The 16,026-nt window shown below is 42.3% G+C and overlaps 1 protein-coding gene across 4 annotated transcripts in view; it reads right to left on the reverse strand.

Annotated features, from left to right (window-relative positions):
- The window catches only part of atxn1a (ataxin 1a), a 78,720-nt gene extending 65,651 nt beyond the window's left edge, over positions 1 to 13,069 (reverse strand). For 2 of the 4 annotated variants that reach the window (XM_020090740.2, XM_069516961.1), the window contains exon 1: positions 12,880 to 13,019. The gene's annotated coding sequence lies outside the window, so the exon portion shown is untranslated. Of the gene's footprint in view, positions 1 to 12,879 lie in introns of all 4 variants that reach the window. The other 2 variants (XM_020090739.2, XM_069516962.1) reach the window with 2 other exon arrangements.
- Between the last annotated feature and the right edge of the window lie 2,957 nt (positions 13,070 to 16,026).

Genomic DNA, 16,026 nt, shown 5'->3' on the forward strand with positions numbered 1-16,026 from the left:
TTCTAGCTCTGTGAAATTACTGCAGTTTCTTTCAGCTCAGCTCACCTCACACGCACGAACGCACGCACGCACACACGCGCACGCACACGCACGCACACGCACGCACACACCTCCATGTCCAGTCACATAGCACTGGTTCAATAACTGAATGATTCCCCTGATGAAGCAGTGAGGGAGAGGAGAACACCACAGCCAACAACTTATTGGAGCTGGACAGACAAGAGAGATGACTTTTGTTAAAACCTCAGCCCCTCCCTTCTACTCATACCCCAGAGAATAAATGCTTTCCTGCTGCTTTGCCCTTGACAGGATTGTGGACATAATTCTTTTATAACAGCATTCTCAATACCTCAAATAGACATTAAGCCCCCCACCATGAGCTTGGTAGGGGTCCACAAACTGTTCAAAGAAACCTCCATGTTGAACAAAATATGTGAATAAGATCTAAGGAATCTTTTGTGGATTGCTTGTTATAAATCAGCTTGTAATTCCAAGTGGTTGTCTGTGACTAGAATATGGTCTCACTGCATATTATTGCGCCTTTTAAGAATAGCTTACACAAAGCATTTTAGCTGAGAAATGAAATAATCAATTTAAAGGATTAAAAAATATCCTGGGGAATTGAGAGGCCCCATTAAAGTCAAATTCAGTGGCTGTGAAGCTTGTCTTGCTTATGCAAAATACTGGTTACTGAGACGTTCTTGGGTAATAGAACTGTCAGACATTAGTTTGAAAGCCATGCAGTAGCTTCACTGCATTCTGTGTTCAAACTTTATCTCCACTCTTAAAGTATCACGGGTGCATTTTGTTTGTCACCTCTGAACTTTTCATGGAAAACATCTGCAAACTTTGTGAGCACCAAAAATAGCTCACATAGAAGTCAAATGTCACTTTGCTTTTGCAGTTCTCTGAACAGCAAACTGGTCGACTCTTATCTGGCGAAGGAAAAAAGATCTCTTTATTTAGATATGAAACAGAAAATAGGCAACAGATAACACCTGGGATTCTGCATATTGTGATTTCTGATATAAAGTAGGGAGTTGCTTGACAGTTATGCTACACATCTTTTAGGAATAGAACATTTTGTTTGTTTCAAATATCAATCATTTTCCAAAACATGGAAAGAATCAATTTGGAACCAATCACTTTTCTCTGTTCTTTGCCCGAAACTAAACAACCCCCGATTAAACCTCCGATATCTACTGAGCTGGTCAGACACAGACATATTTCAGCCAAATCCAGCTCATATAGTCATACGCTGATGTTGAACATCAGGCTGGAAGTCTGTCATGACTCACGGCTCCTTGGTCTGGGAGAGAAACACTTATGTTCAGTTGTGTGGATCTAAAAGAAAATATGCAGGAGATGCACTCATACTACAAACACTGACCTAAAATGGGCATTTGCATGATTTTTCCAAATGCTGAGTATATCTCAGATATATCACAAACCATTATTTGTTTCTTATTTTAGTTTATTTCACTCGTAAAAAAAAACTGGGTCACAACTTCCTCAATTGGATGTCTTAAACATCAGCTCTCCAATTCAAAGCCACTGATAGAAGTTGTCCCTGGTAGTGCAGATGAAAACCTTTCACTGTTGGAAGTTACAAATCACAGCCAAAAGGTAATTCTCAAAGAAAACTGGACAGCCTGACCTGTGCCACATCTGATCAAACTCTTTTTTTTTACTTATCGTAGGGCTTACCAACAGAAAATCGTATAAGTGAGTACAGAACACAAGCTTACTACTTTTTACGAGGCATTATGAAACTGTGCCTCCGTTTTAAAAGATTAGAAGAAAACAACAACAATATAAAACCCTACAAATCTCTCCTCCAAAGCTGGAACTCAGCTGTATTCCCATTGGAGGCCTCCAATCATGTGCTGTGCTTGGCAAACACACCTAGGACGGAGGAAAACCTTTGCAAAAAGTTCAAACAGAAACCTGCAAATCCAGCAACTTCTTAGCAGCATTGTGCAAGGTTTCCGAGAATTAGACCATCAGGTGTTTGTGGGAGAGTGTACACACTGTTGCACTCTGGGGACAGAAAGGATGCTTTTTCAATGTGAATCTCTGAACTTGTGGATGTGTCCAAATGTATTTTTTAATTGATCACCAGGTTTCAACATCTGCACAAGATAAACAGAAAATAGGTTGACACATAACCACAAATGATCAGTTCCAAGAGAAGCTTTTATGAAATGCAGATAGCCGACAGGTCATGTTGATAAAGGTGAGATTTGTTGCAGGTCAGCAGATAGATGAGATGTGAAACATACATCTGCACACATGAATACACACATACACTCACACACAAGGAGCAACATTTTACAAAGCATACTGGGTATTTTGTCACGCTTCTCATGCATTTAGCTCTAAATGAGGGTAAAGGCTGAAGTTCCCTCCCCAACTGACACAGAGCAGTATTTTGCATTTACTTATCTGTTTTCTTCAGTATCAGACATATGTTGTTCTTACACTATCAATATGGAAAGATTGCCCCATGTTGATAAAGTGAAATTAATATGTAATAAATGTGTGCTACATTAACGGCCGTATTTTGTTTGACACTCTGCAACTACGTTAGTTTTAGCAGGCTTTTACTTACAATGACTGCACCTGGGACCCTCATGCTCGGACCACCCCACAGATGCTATTAAAACACCAGTCCTCTTGCTTTAGTGTAAATGGCATCCATGAAGTGCCTCTTAAAGGGTTACACCACCCTTGTACTTGCACCCCCCATCCCCCGCAGTCTACAGTTAGGTAGCGTGTCCTGTCAGGTTGCAAATGCACTCAGCTATCCATCTCGGGCAGCAGCGCTAGAGGTAGTGTGGGGGCACATTGCTAGCAGAGCTAATGGCACGTCATGTAGCATTAAACCAAGATGACTGTGCGCTCGCCTTAAAAACCCAAAGCACAGGGCTGAGAGAGGTAGAGGAAAGGGGGGAAGAAAAGCATATTTTTACTAAGAAAGATTTTCTGTTGTTGGGTTTTGAGGCTGATTGGCGGTGAGAGGTTTGATAGGACAAGGGAGGTTCCGCGTCTTTTAGGTTAGCGGTTAAAGCCGCACATTTGACAGGCAGGCATAGTAAGAAAGCATTCACAATGGGTCTTGATGCAGGATGTCTTCAAGTGGTGTGGGTAATATTGTAATAACACTTTCAGAATGCATTACCGATCACATATTGGAGTAAATGCTGCACTGGCATTTTTTATGTGAGTTGTACTGCAGTGACATTTATGGGGCATGTTATCAGAGAAAAATAGTGGAGTGTACAGAAACTGCATCAACAATTGACAATAAAAGTTGGATCATGGTATTAGAGCAGTTTACTATTAAAGTGACCACATCAGAAATCCAAGACCTTCATCTGAGAACAAATTATCATTTGCATTGAAATCTTTACATACTTTCACAAGGGTCTACAACTCGACTACAGAATGAATCATCCAGATCCACATCAACACAACAGATGTACTGCAATGCCTTAATACACAAAGTATATGGACACATATGTTCTCCTGAGGTGAGATATCTGTTTACCTACTTTGAAGAGGGGTTTCAAACCACTTGATACATTAACCATGGCTTACTGAAATCTGACACGAGGGAAGCTAAAAAGTTCCCGTAACAGCCATTAAGGTTATGGAATGTAAAAAAAAAAAAAAAAAAAAGTTATTTTGGTCTGATGATGATGCCTAGTAATTTCCCATTAGGTCAACCTTCTTCTCCTACCACAGGTATTTTCCTTGGGCAAGCCCCTGCAGCGGGTGTGCACACATGCATAAGCAAAGCTGCACCAAGTATTGTGTGTGTTGTAAGCCCAAATACACATCTGCTGTGACTGTGTGTGTATTATTAAAGCCATGTATGAGGCAATCATTGAGATTGATGTGAGCTGTCAGACGGCACATGAACTTGTCTGTCTGTGGTTGTACAAACAGAGCTACCTTACAGTATGCATTACTGTAAACAATGCAGAGTGCACGTCCAGGGCAGGATTGACTCGAAGCCATTTTGCAGCCAAATTTCCTTCCCGACCATGGCAGCGAATGGTAGATGACAGTGTTAAAGAAGCAGGATGAGCCGGGCCACAGTGCAGTCTCACATTAACCTCATTTATCTAAGGTGTAGCTCTTCACCTGACCTTGCTACACACACACACTCACTCTCTGATGAACACACTGGCAAAAACAAGGGCTTGATGTGCAGAAGAGAAAAACATGCACAAGCACAACAGTATCTATAATATAATTTTCAAATCTCCCTGTTTGTCTGTGGAACACATATCTCACACTTGCCATGTGTATTGTTAAGGGCCCAAGGAAGTGCAGTGTCAAATATGGTGCGATTTGGACATGTGATACTTTTATTATTAATAAACCCTGAATAAACAGATGACCAGTGAACAGCAAAGACAACTGATTTTCTAGTTTGGTTTTCCTGCATCCTGAGTGGAGCTTCACCAAGGTTTCAATAAACAGGTGAACATCTCTTTGTGCAGTGGCCGTGGCACAGCTCAATTACTGTAAGTCATTTTTACAGTTTCAGAAAGAAAGTTGCAACCAGCTTCACAGCAGGCCTCAAAACAAACAGCACATTCCAAAGAGGCATGTAAAGAGCAGGCACTAATGAAAGACACTAATACACAAAGACATATGCTGTCATGAATATTTAAAACGCCATGTTATGCAGCAATGAATTTAATGATAAAGGATTATCTTTGTCGACATGGCTAGATTATTCTAAAAGAATGCCGGAGCATTGTACCAGGCAAACATAGACAGAAATGAATTCCGTGTAGGTGTAGTATGTTCTGTCCTTTTGTCTCTACTCTCAACGCAATGCAAGTGATACGAACAATGTGTACAATCCAGTTACTTTGAAGGAATGGTTCGGTGCTTGTCAAGCAATAGCAGCAGGCCACTGGAGAAACTTTGTGAGAATAATATCTATTATCAAAGATTATAGTCTCAGAGGGTGGATGAAAAATAGAGAAAGAGACGCTCTACACAGAGGTCCTGATACTGTAATTGGTGATGGACTCGTGAGGCAGGGAACATCCAGGCTCAGTGGGTCTTATCTCTGCTGCAGTGTTTTAGCACACCTCCCTGACAGTCATGGCCAGTCCCTGTTCCAATGTCATGATCTTACTACGTAGCTAAAGGGACGGATAGAAATAATAGCCAGTAAGTCAGTCAGCCAGCCAGGCAGCCAGCGTGTCAGTCAGGCAGCCAGTCAGGCAACCAGCGAGTCAGTCAGCCAGACATGCATCCAGAAAGCTTGTCAGCAATAGCAAGACTGCAGCCAAGCATCAAGTCTAATGTCCAGCAAGATGAATCTGATCCACGGCCAGGCGGCCACTCAGTCATCCAGTGAAAAGGATGAATTGGCTGAGCCACAGCTAGCAACCAGTCTGCCAGATGGATAGACGGACGGATCCAGTGATCCAGCCACTTGCTCTATTCAAACCACACTGCGGCTAATGTAAGAAGGGGTATACTTTCAGCCTTACACACACTTTTTTTTTTAATAGTGCCTGTGGTTTTAGTTGCCTCACCTTCTCATTCAGTGCCCGCCCATGAACACCCCTGACCATATGATGACCCAGGCCCGCCAATGACACACTGGTATGCAGGACATGCCACATCGCAAATCATCAATGAAATCAGATATTTTGCATCAACGCCACACACACACAGCCCTGTGCTGAGACTGGACACTTTAGCATCCGAAGGAGTAAACAGTAGTAATGGAAAGAAAGTTTGTGCCAAGAACAACACTGATGAAGGGTGGGTTTTGGTATTCAAGGGATTGTTTCTATCACTGGCCATTTTCCTGTTATTGAATTCCTCTCTCAATGCATATCCTCCTCGCTTCAACTTAAGTAATTGTCACACACACCCACTTTACAGCTCAGGGTCCAAAAAGAACTTTTGTTGGTGAAAGCGGTCATGAAAATTTCCTGTCCTCAGCTGTCACTGTCCCATAAACTTTGATCATAATCCCACGGATATATGCTAATGTTTGCGCTCTAATCTATACAGTACGTATGACCCCAGCTCCTAGCATTCTTCTTTCATCTCTCCTTCTCATCACAATCTATCTGACTTTGTCCCAGGTTGTCAGCTTATCCCCGTCCCAGGCCGAGTCTCTGCGGGAAAGAGAAGAGCCTGTAGTAGCTGTCTGACTGCCAGTCTTTGTCAACTTTCCTCTGTAATCCTCTACTGCCTCTGATAAGAATAAGGCAGAGACAACTGGGCTAGGAGAGGAGAGGAGAGAAGGATCCAGCTATGTAGATTTGGAAGATTGAAGGGAGCAGCAGAGTCCGAAAAGAACATGACACAATAAAATGTTTTTTGAAGTGGTGAAATGAGTAGAAATATCATTTAGACGAAGGATGGGAAGGTAACAATTTCAGCTACAAAACCAGATTCCTATTCCTGAAAAGTGCAGTGGCTCTTAGCTCTTTCATGAAAAAGCCACTGCACTTTTCAGGAATTGGAATATGATTTTGCTCTATCATGCTTTATATAATACCAATAAGCATAGAGAAAATAACTCAAACCATATCTGAATGAAATATAAAGAGCAAGCAGTTAACAGTTAGGTTCTCCCTCATTTAAGTTGGCCAATGCTTAAAAACCCTCTTCCTCTCAGCCAGGCTTTACATGGAATACGATGAAATATAAATCAAGGCTGCAAGATCACAGGACGAGCATGCTGCATTAATGTGATACTTCATGTAAATCATCTTTGCATGATGATTTACATGAAGTATCACATTTGATACTGACAAGTACTGATCACGTTGCCACATTTGATACTAAGCTATGACATTTGATGTAGAGCTCAGGCACATCTTTCTAGGGAGAGTTTATAAAATGGCTCTGAAGATCTTAACTGATGCAGAAACTCAAATCTGCAGCCTGACACGCTTGTTTGTTTGCCCACAAAAGCACTCAGTCATCATCACTATGCACTCTTCAATCCAATTTAGCCTTTTTAAGCAATCTGCTTGACATGTAGACAACTGTATATCTTGTCAGCTACACTGGAGACCATTGCAGAGGCAACACAAACATACGGCCAACCTAAGTCCCATCACCAGCTTCACTTTTTCACATGGTAACTAAAACATGAAGTGGCTTATCAATCCAACAACATACCACAAGTTTGTAAAATGGCTTTAGTTCCCTATCCCCCTCCCTTTGTCTCTGTCATTCACACACTGGGACAAGTACTGATTACTTTGCCACTTCAAAATAGAGACGGCACGGAAATAGGATCACCGAGGCTGCACGTTTGTGAATAGAGTGTAATCTTCTCACACGTAGAAGTCAGAAATCCCCAAGGACGAGTGTATTATGATGAGTGCTTTAAGTTAATTACACTTTAAAAACAATAAACTAATGACACTTCAGTAAGATTACCATAACAGATGAAAAACAGATTCCAGTATCTGCAATGGCATCTCTGTAATGGCAGCAAACTAATGCTTTTGTTCTCTGAAATGACTCTGGAAAATGTCCGGCAGTAGGAGATTGTCCAGAGCAACTGGCTTTCCAGAAAAATTCAAGAAAATGTCCAGACCGCACAGAACGTCTAAAAGCAGCTTCAGAAACACACAGCGCACACAGCATGATAACACAACATACAAAACAACTTTCATTGATCCCCTTTAAAAACAGTGCTCTGTGTGTGTGTGTGTGTGTGTGTGTGTGTGTGTGTCCTTTCTCTTGTGTGCATGCATGTGTACTCTGTGCCCTCATGAATAGAGGAGGATGAAAAAGAAAAAGCTGAAAAGGTCTGAGCGCAGTGCATGGCTCAACGAGACAGCTCAATCTCTTGATCTGCCCCCATGCTTTACTTTTTAAAAAGTCGTTTTACACACACACACACACACACACACACACACACACACACACACACACACACACACACACACACACACACACACACACACTTGTTTTGTCCCACTTCGATCCCATATTCTACCTACAACCCTTCTTCTCCTGTGCAGCTCATGCGTTTTGTGTTCAAGGAGAAGACGACAGATTAACTTGTGACAGCAGTCGCGTGTGAATGCATAAAATAGGGGTTGACATAATTTTCATTATCCCACATAAAACGTAAGGTTTGTGCGTGAAAGTAACAGAAAACCATGTCTGAAGGAGTGGGGGGAGGGAGGAAACCGGAGAGCGGGGTGTCTAATCAATATGCTGAACACTGCGTCTTTCTGAAACTCACATCGTTTGTGTGCAATTTGTTTGTGTGCTTTGCTTTGTCTCTTTTCAGCGTACAATTATCTCCAAACACAAAGTAAATAAATAAATAAATAAACTTCTGTGTTATTTCTATACTGAGGTTGTATTATACAGATTCGTGTTTGATGCAGCGTGATTTAAATACTTCTGTGAGGCCGAAGAGGAAACCAATGTCATATTCTTCTGCCCCAGAATCACCAAAAGCTTTTGCAGACTTAAGTGCAGTGCAGAGTTGTTTTCATTGGTGCTCATAAGTAGACACCAAGATGTGACAGCAGACAACGCAAGCAAAAGCGTACACGAACAGTTACTCACCAATGCAGACTGCAAACATCTCAGGGGGTATGAGTAAATGCTATTTCAGATTTTCAAGAGATGGGTAAAAGGTGCTTCTGTGAGTTTACACTCCGCTTCACCTCTGCCTGCAGCATGTAACCTGTCAAAGTTATTTTCTATGCAAATGTTAAGTGTTCCAGCTAATTTCTCTACAAATATACACAGAAGCCCACATCAATCTCTTTCAGGTGATTGATTTGATCTGTCCGCCCCTCCCACCCATCACTCACTCTGCCGCTGCCAGTATCTGCAGGTTGAAGCATAAAGCCATTTCTGTCTCTGGAGTTCATTCAACCCTGAAATCTCCACCCAGTTGTTACCTGGAAATCTCTCTATCTCCCTTAACCACACAAAAACACACACTTACATTCTCTCTAACACACGATTTCCCTCTTTTCCCTTATGTAGGCAGCGAATTCCAAAGACAAAGAAAACACTCCAGCGTGGTCTCGCAGATGTGTGTATTCATGTGGGTTTGAGTGTGTGGGTCGGTGCACACATATGGCTCTGACAAATGAGCCAGGCTCAGTTAAATGGCTTGTGATTAGGACACATTGGCGTCTAATTGCCTCTCATTACCATTTGAAAGTGAGTGGCGGCTGAAATCAAAGGCTGTGGTGGCAGTGGTGAAGTGCAATGCAGGGCAAGTGTAGTGCATGTTTGTGTGTGCGTGTGTGAGTGTGTGTGGTGGGTGGGTGGAACAGTAAACCCGATTCTCAGATGCATGACCGCACAATAGAGTACTATAGTTTCTTCTTTCTCAGCCTCAAAGCCTTCATGTTCAACAGAACAACTAAAACAAAGCCCCGACTTTAATCAAATAAAAATGTATTGTATCTGCTCCTCTTAGAAACTGAATCAGAACCTTTGCCACTCCAATCTGAAACTTCTAGAACCCTTACAACAGCTTCTCCCTGTACTTTTCCCAATAGTTTCTTTCACTTTAGGTAAACTCAGAGAAACTAAAAACGAGAGTGCACACCTCTGGAAAAGGCACAACAGTCCCCTAATGAAATCATATTTAGATCTGCACAAAATTTCACACACTCATCGAGACCATGATTCTTTTCATCAAGATCCATGAATTATTCCCTTGGAAATCTGTGAAAATGGCCCATCTTGCAGTTTATTAGATCTGTGCACATTTTTATTGGGTTTATCCTTTGCCCATGTCCCAGCTTGTGTCGATGTTAGACATGTCTGAAAGCTCCTCACATGGTAAAACTTGCCCTCAACCCACTGTTTAGGCACCATGTAAAAATCCTGTCTATCCTCCCACTCCATCCTCTGGATTAACATCTCTCATCTGGCCATTTACTCACCACCCATAAGACAGCCAGACGTTAGCTGTCAGCCTCCATCCTGAAATACCTGCAGCCGAGACGGCTGAGTTTAACTTTTGTTCCACCTCTAGCCTGAAATTCCTTCTTAAAATCCTGGAATGTACCATTTCCACTCTGCTTAACTCCCATCTGCGAGGCAATATCTGTCACAGCACCAAAAAACATCCCTCTTCAACTTGTCTCTCCCTTCTCCAACCTGCCACTGCTGCGATACAAGAACTGAAAATCAAATAATTTGGTGCAAAATATAATACCATGGCATAAATATCTCTATTGATCAGAGTTCCTTCTACAAGATAAAAGCTGTGGTGTATTTCTTTCCATGGAGCCTCACACAAATCCATTCATCCAAAAATGTCCACTTCTGTCTTCTTTTGCCTTAGTTAGTTTCATAGTTTCGCTCCCTGTCGCGGGTTATCAGAAAAATACTCAAGGTCAGTGACCTCTTCATCACCAACAGCTTCGTTATCAGTCATCGTCCTAAGACTGAAATAAACCTCCCACTCCACCGTATTACTCACATCTGAGGAAATAAAGACATCCTCCCAATGCACATTTATTCATCCATCTCTTCTTCACTTTTAAAAAACTACACAGATTCACCCCACTCTTTATTATTATTATTATTGAATCGTTATTGATTTATGCTGATGACACACTGTGTGTAATATTACAAGCACAAGCAGGTATAGCAAGTAATTAGTATTTTTCCCCCGTTGCTGCATCTGTCAATGTTTAGGGCAAACATACCATTGATTGTGAAAAATCACCTTATGGCTGTGGTCTAAATTAAATTATTTGACAGTTCTCATAGCTCATAGAAAATATACCCTATAGTATATCAATATTCTGAGGGAATATGAAATAACTATGTCAGAAGAGCTGAAAGAAGAAATTACCAAAACATTGAAGACAATTAATGAGTTTTAATGGATAATGGAAGCGATTGAATGAAACACTCTGATATATGCCATCGGTGTGAGAAGCCACATTTCTGTAAATTATTATACATTATATAAATATTTTCTTGCGAGACACTCAATTATAAAAATAAAAAAACTAGAGTTCAGTAGACTCAGCAGAGTACACAAGGCCCAACAATCCACTTAAATTCAATCAAGTAGCATCAAATTGCACTCACGTACACAGATCAGACCCCGAAATATACCTGATTTGTTTTTGTCCAGATCCTCTGATTATTCCCACAGAAAACTTTGAAAATGGTGAGAACACGCCGGTCTCACAATGATCAGGAACCACACCATAATTTAGTGGGTTCCTCCCACATCCTTCCAGCAAGTTTTGTGGTAATGTGTCAAGTAGTTTTTGTGTAATTCTGCTGCAAACAATCTAGATGGCACTCAGTGGAGTACAGCCCCGTAATGAAACCACATTTTAATTCACTAGATCCAGATTTTTATTTGGATCTGCATTGAATTAAACGCATTTATAGATATCAGGCCTTAAAATATGCCTTTCATCAACATCCATGAATTATTCCATGGGATGTTAGTGAAAATTCTGAAAAGTGTCTTATCTCACAATATTAAAGAAAGTGATAAAAACAAATTCCTTGACCCGCCCCCCTGATCTAGATCTGTACCAAAACTTAACAGGTCTTCTCTGACTCACATCCTTCCACCAAGTGTCTTGGCAGAAAGTCCAGTAGTTGTTTGTGTAATCTTGCAAAAGGAGAGGGGTGAAAACATGACCTACATTGGTGGAGATAATAAGTAAAGATGGTTGTTGAAACGTGTCTGCAACAGTTTCTTGTTCCCAATAGTAAGTTAAAGATGCATAGATCAATATATTTAAAATTTGTATTCCTGAATCAGGAATGCTGTCATGTCTGTGAGTGCAGTTTTCCAATGACATGTTTGTATAGTCAATAGCCTGAGGGGACACATGTCAACAGACATGCTCCAAACATGAGAATACACAGTCAACAAGTACATGGAAGCTGCACCACTGTTTCTGTCCAAAGTGCAAAACAGACACCATCGTGAAGAGCAGAAAACTGGTTGCAGCTTTTCGTGAGAGCTGCAGCTTCTTGTATTTACACGTGTCCGTCGATCTCGTTTGGATTGCCGTGTTAAATTCACAACGTGAGCCTCCACCGGGGACTGGCAGCCGTCCCCGAGTGCAACTCTGAGGTGTAAACAGAGTAAAAATAGTCTGCTATCACAGGCTTCCCTACAGTCCCGTTATATAATGGTCCAAGCTCGGATGAATGACATCACGGGCAGTCCAGCAATCACAACCCCTATGTCCTTTACGACCAGCGGGCAATGTAAAAACACCGAGGGGGCAGCGTGTAACACAAACACGGACACACAACCAAGTGTCACAACGTGCACAACCGATGCCGGAGCTGGTTTCTCCCACACCGGACAGACTGAGCAGTCGCTCGTCTCAACACTTCCGCGATGGTGAACCGTGAATAAAAATGTACTGTTCGTCTTTGACAGTGCGTGTAAGTGCGAAAAGAGTTTGACGCTTTACTGCTTTGAGGTGTTCAGCGGTGTTTGTCGCTGTTTTACCGCCGAGGAACAGTGGAAGAAGAGCCGAGCTCGAGTGGCGCAGTTAGTGGGAAGCGCAGCGGCCACCCGACGCCGGCTCGCCCCGCGGACCGCGCTCCTCGCTCGGTCACAGCCCGGCCGGAGCTCCGGCTGCCTTCCCCGGCGCTTAAACACTACTTTGCGTTCGCGGTTGGACGTGACAGGGACCCGCACATGAGCCCCGCACAACCCGCTACCACTCGGTCACTTAAAAACGAGGTCAGGAGGCGAAGTAAACATTTTTTCCCCCCAAAAGGTTTGAAGTAAACCAGAGCGCCACCCTGCCCCGGTTCTTCCAGCCATTTTCTGGAAGTGGTGTCGGTGGAGAAGCAATGACAGGCCGGAGGAAGGAGTTCACTGGGACTTACTGTTGGGTGTACGGGCTGCTGCGGAGTTTGTGTCCCTCCTTGTTGCCAGGGCTCCCCGGCTCTGCTCCGGCGCTGACGGTGGAAAGCGTCTCCCCCGCCTAATGATGTCTGCGGCGGGCAGCTAATAGCTCTCTGCCCGCCCCCACCTCCAGAGAGAGAGAGAGAGAGAGAGCGAGAGAGAGAGAGAGACAGGGAGAGAGAGACACACTATGAAAGGGAGGGAGAGAGAGACAGACAGACAGAGAGAGAGAGATAGGGAGAGACAGTATGAGAGAGAGAGAGACAGAGGGAGAGACACTATGAGAGAGAGAGGGAGAGATACTATGAGAGAGAGAGAGAGCAGAAATGGAGCAGTTTGTAAGCTACTCATGCAAAAGTGTGTGAGACTCTGAGCAAACACACACAGAATTACAAGATAAGCAACCAGGGCGTGAGAATACACACCATGAATATCATGAGTTCACATATATACACAGCAAGTATCAGCAGCGTGTGTGTCTCAAATAATGGTTTTTATGTTGGACTGTGGTAAAAATGTCTTTTCTAAATATTAAAAAGTTGACTGAACGTTAAAGCTGCAAACCTCAGCACAACAAAGTCAAGTAATACGACTCATGAGAGCAGCTTTGAAGTACTTGTACTTTGTATTTTCAAACTAAAGAAGAGTGGATATTAATGTAGCTGTCATGAGAATACACTGTGTATCCCATCATAAGTTCACATATATCCATAGCTTCATTTGATTTGAATATTGCCTTTGAATGCAGAACATTATTTTTCTGTACTTGAGAATACATTCTAGTGTTACTACTGTAAAGTAAGTAGGTAAATTCGATTAATATATGATTATTTATATACCAAGACTGCATAAGATAGGAGGAATGAATTGTTAATGTGTGCACAATACAAATAACAAATTCCAGTAAATAAAAGTTAGTAAATATTATAAGAACATAATTTAACAAAGTTAATACAGTGAACATTCAAGATCTATTTGAGGTTGTATCTGATTTTTATTAAACACTGGTCGCTGTTGTTTACATCCTGAGCTCAGGCCGACATGATATCACATGTTTACATCTGATTACACATTAAGGTCCAGAAGGTTCATGCAGGCGTCTGAGGTGGAGAGTTTGGGATCGTGGGAGACTCAGCTCTCAGCCGGAGGCAATGACTGACAGTCAGCTGATCATGACAAGGTGGAAAATCTCTGGCTCACCCACAAACACACACACACACATGCATGCACACATGTACACAAATACCCATAAAGATACATAACCAATCATGGAGTATTACTGGAATCCATGTTGATGAAAGAAATCTCTGTTCTCATGATTCAGTTTAATATAATTCACTTTAAGACGCTAAATTAAATCGACTTTACATATATAGCCATTTCAAAAAGTCTGCAAGGTTCAGCAGTTTCCTAGACATGATCTGTTAGTACACTTTGAACCATATATTTAAAAAAACATGTTCAAATCAAACACAAAATTGGCAAACATACACAAAACAGTTGAAATCAGCTGGTAAAGTCAGTTTTAAAGATGCCTGAAAGTATCAAGTTTACCCCTCCCCTCTGTTTTCAGCATATCTTTTTATAATGTTGACCTCAGTGACTTCGCCCAGATTTCCAATATGGCAGCGAGCGTCTTCGCCTCTTCGTCACGGGAGAGTGCAACCTGACACTGACCATGAGCTTCAGGGTGCACGAGGCCGTGGAGTGACAGACGATCAGGGATGTATTCCACTCCCTGCCAGTCACTCAATAAGTGGTCTATTGTCCAGCACTCCATTGTGCCCCTGTCACATGTATGCCAAACAAAGGGCCAGAGAGGTAGACTGCCCTGTGTGCCAGAAGGCTAGCGTTACATTCATGGCCTGGATGCATAGAAATGAAGCGGCACAGTCTGGCGGGTGAATGGACTTTGATATTTGAATGGAAATGTCTCAGTTCACAGCCATTAAAGCTGCAGACTATGTACAAGCTGTGTGATACTTGAAGCTCCCTGCATGGTGTCACACTGTGTTTGAGTGACCTTCATGTGTGTCAGGTCTGAAGTGAAGAGAACATGAAGAACACACAGAACAACTTGTTTCTGAATAAATCACCGAGTTCCCAGATTAGTGATTTAATTACAGGGTTGCTTAGTGTCTTGCTAGCTAACATAGCTGCCCGCATTCACACAAGCATGTACTTGCAGCAGTATACGCTCTTGTTCCACTCTGTGTACTTACAGGTATACACCCTCTTACTCTCACACAGGACTGATGCTAGGCTTTACATACTGTGGCGGTCAACTTTGTTTGCCAGATAACAACCAAAGGTGGCCCGGATTTGTTTTGTGCTATATGGGCCGTATTCACCATTTACCACTTTAGATTCACATCCAGATACACTTTGCCTAGAGCACTGCATGTTTCCCAGAAATGGCCCACGCTTGTTTTAGGATATTTGGGGCACATTTGTTATGTTAGAAGTGAGCCACTTTGGGCTCCCATCCATTTTGTGCTGGCCACAAGCAGGCCAGAAGTGCTGCATCATCACCTGAAGTGGCCCACATCTGTATGCTGTTGGGATCCACAATTAAAGCAACGCAGGCACAAGAAATCTGTTAAAGTCTTAATTTCAATGCCTTGCACCATTCTGAGCACAAAAGGAATGCGTTCTATGGTTGTATGTGGGCGTGTGCAGGGTCATGGCGGGCTTGAGGAATAATAAAGAACTACTCTCAGAGGAGGAGCAGATTCTAAAAGGGTTGGGTTACTCCCTGGAGATGTACCTGTGTTCTTTGTAGAAGGTGTGAACCCTACACCGCCAGGGACAACCAAAGTGTTCCAGGTGTGGCCTGGGATGAGCCCGGAGATACGGAGAGAGGCTGTTTAAACCTGCATATCTCAATGAGTACTTTGTAAGATCATATGACTTGCATTTGAAATATGTTTTAATCTCAGCAATTAAAAAGTTATTTCTGGGGAAAAGGTGCCAAATTAAATATTAGAGATGGATTATCACAAGCTGTATAACCAGTCAATAAAAATAAAAGACGAAAAGCTAATGCCAGACTTCTACTACTGTGTCTGGTTTCAACTTCCTCTGCAGAAGTGTACTCAACCATAGATGCTAAATAAGAGTCATCCACT

Source organism: Paralichthys olivaceus, chromosome 20 (genome assembly GCF_024713975.1).
Source record: "Paralichthys olivaceus isolate ysfri-2021 chromosome 20, ASM2471397v2, whole genome shotgun sequence".
Taxonomy (NCBI): Eukaryota; Metazoa; Chordata; class Actinopteri; order Pleuronectiformes; family Paralichthyidae; genus Paralichthys; species Paralichthys olivaceus.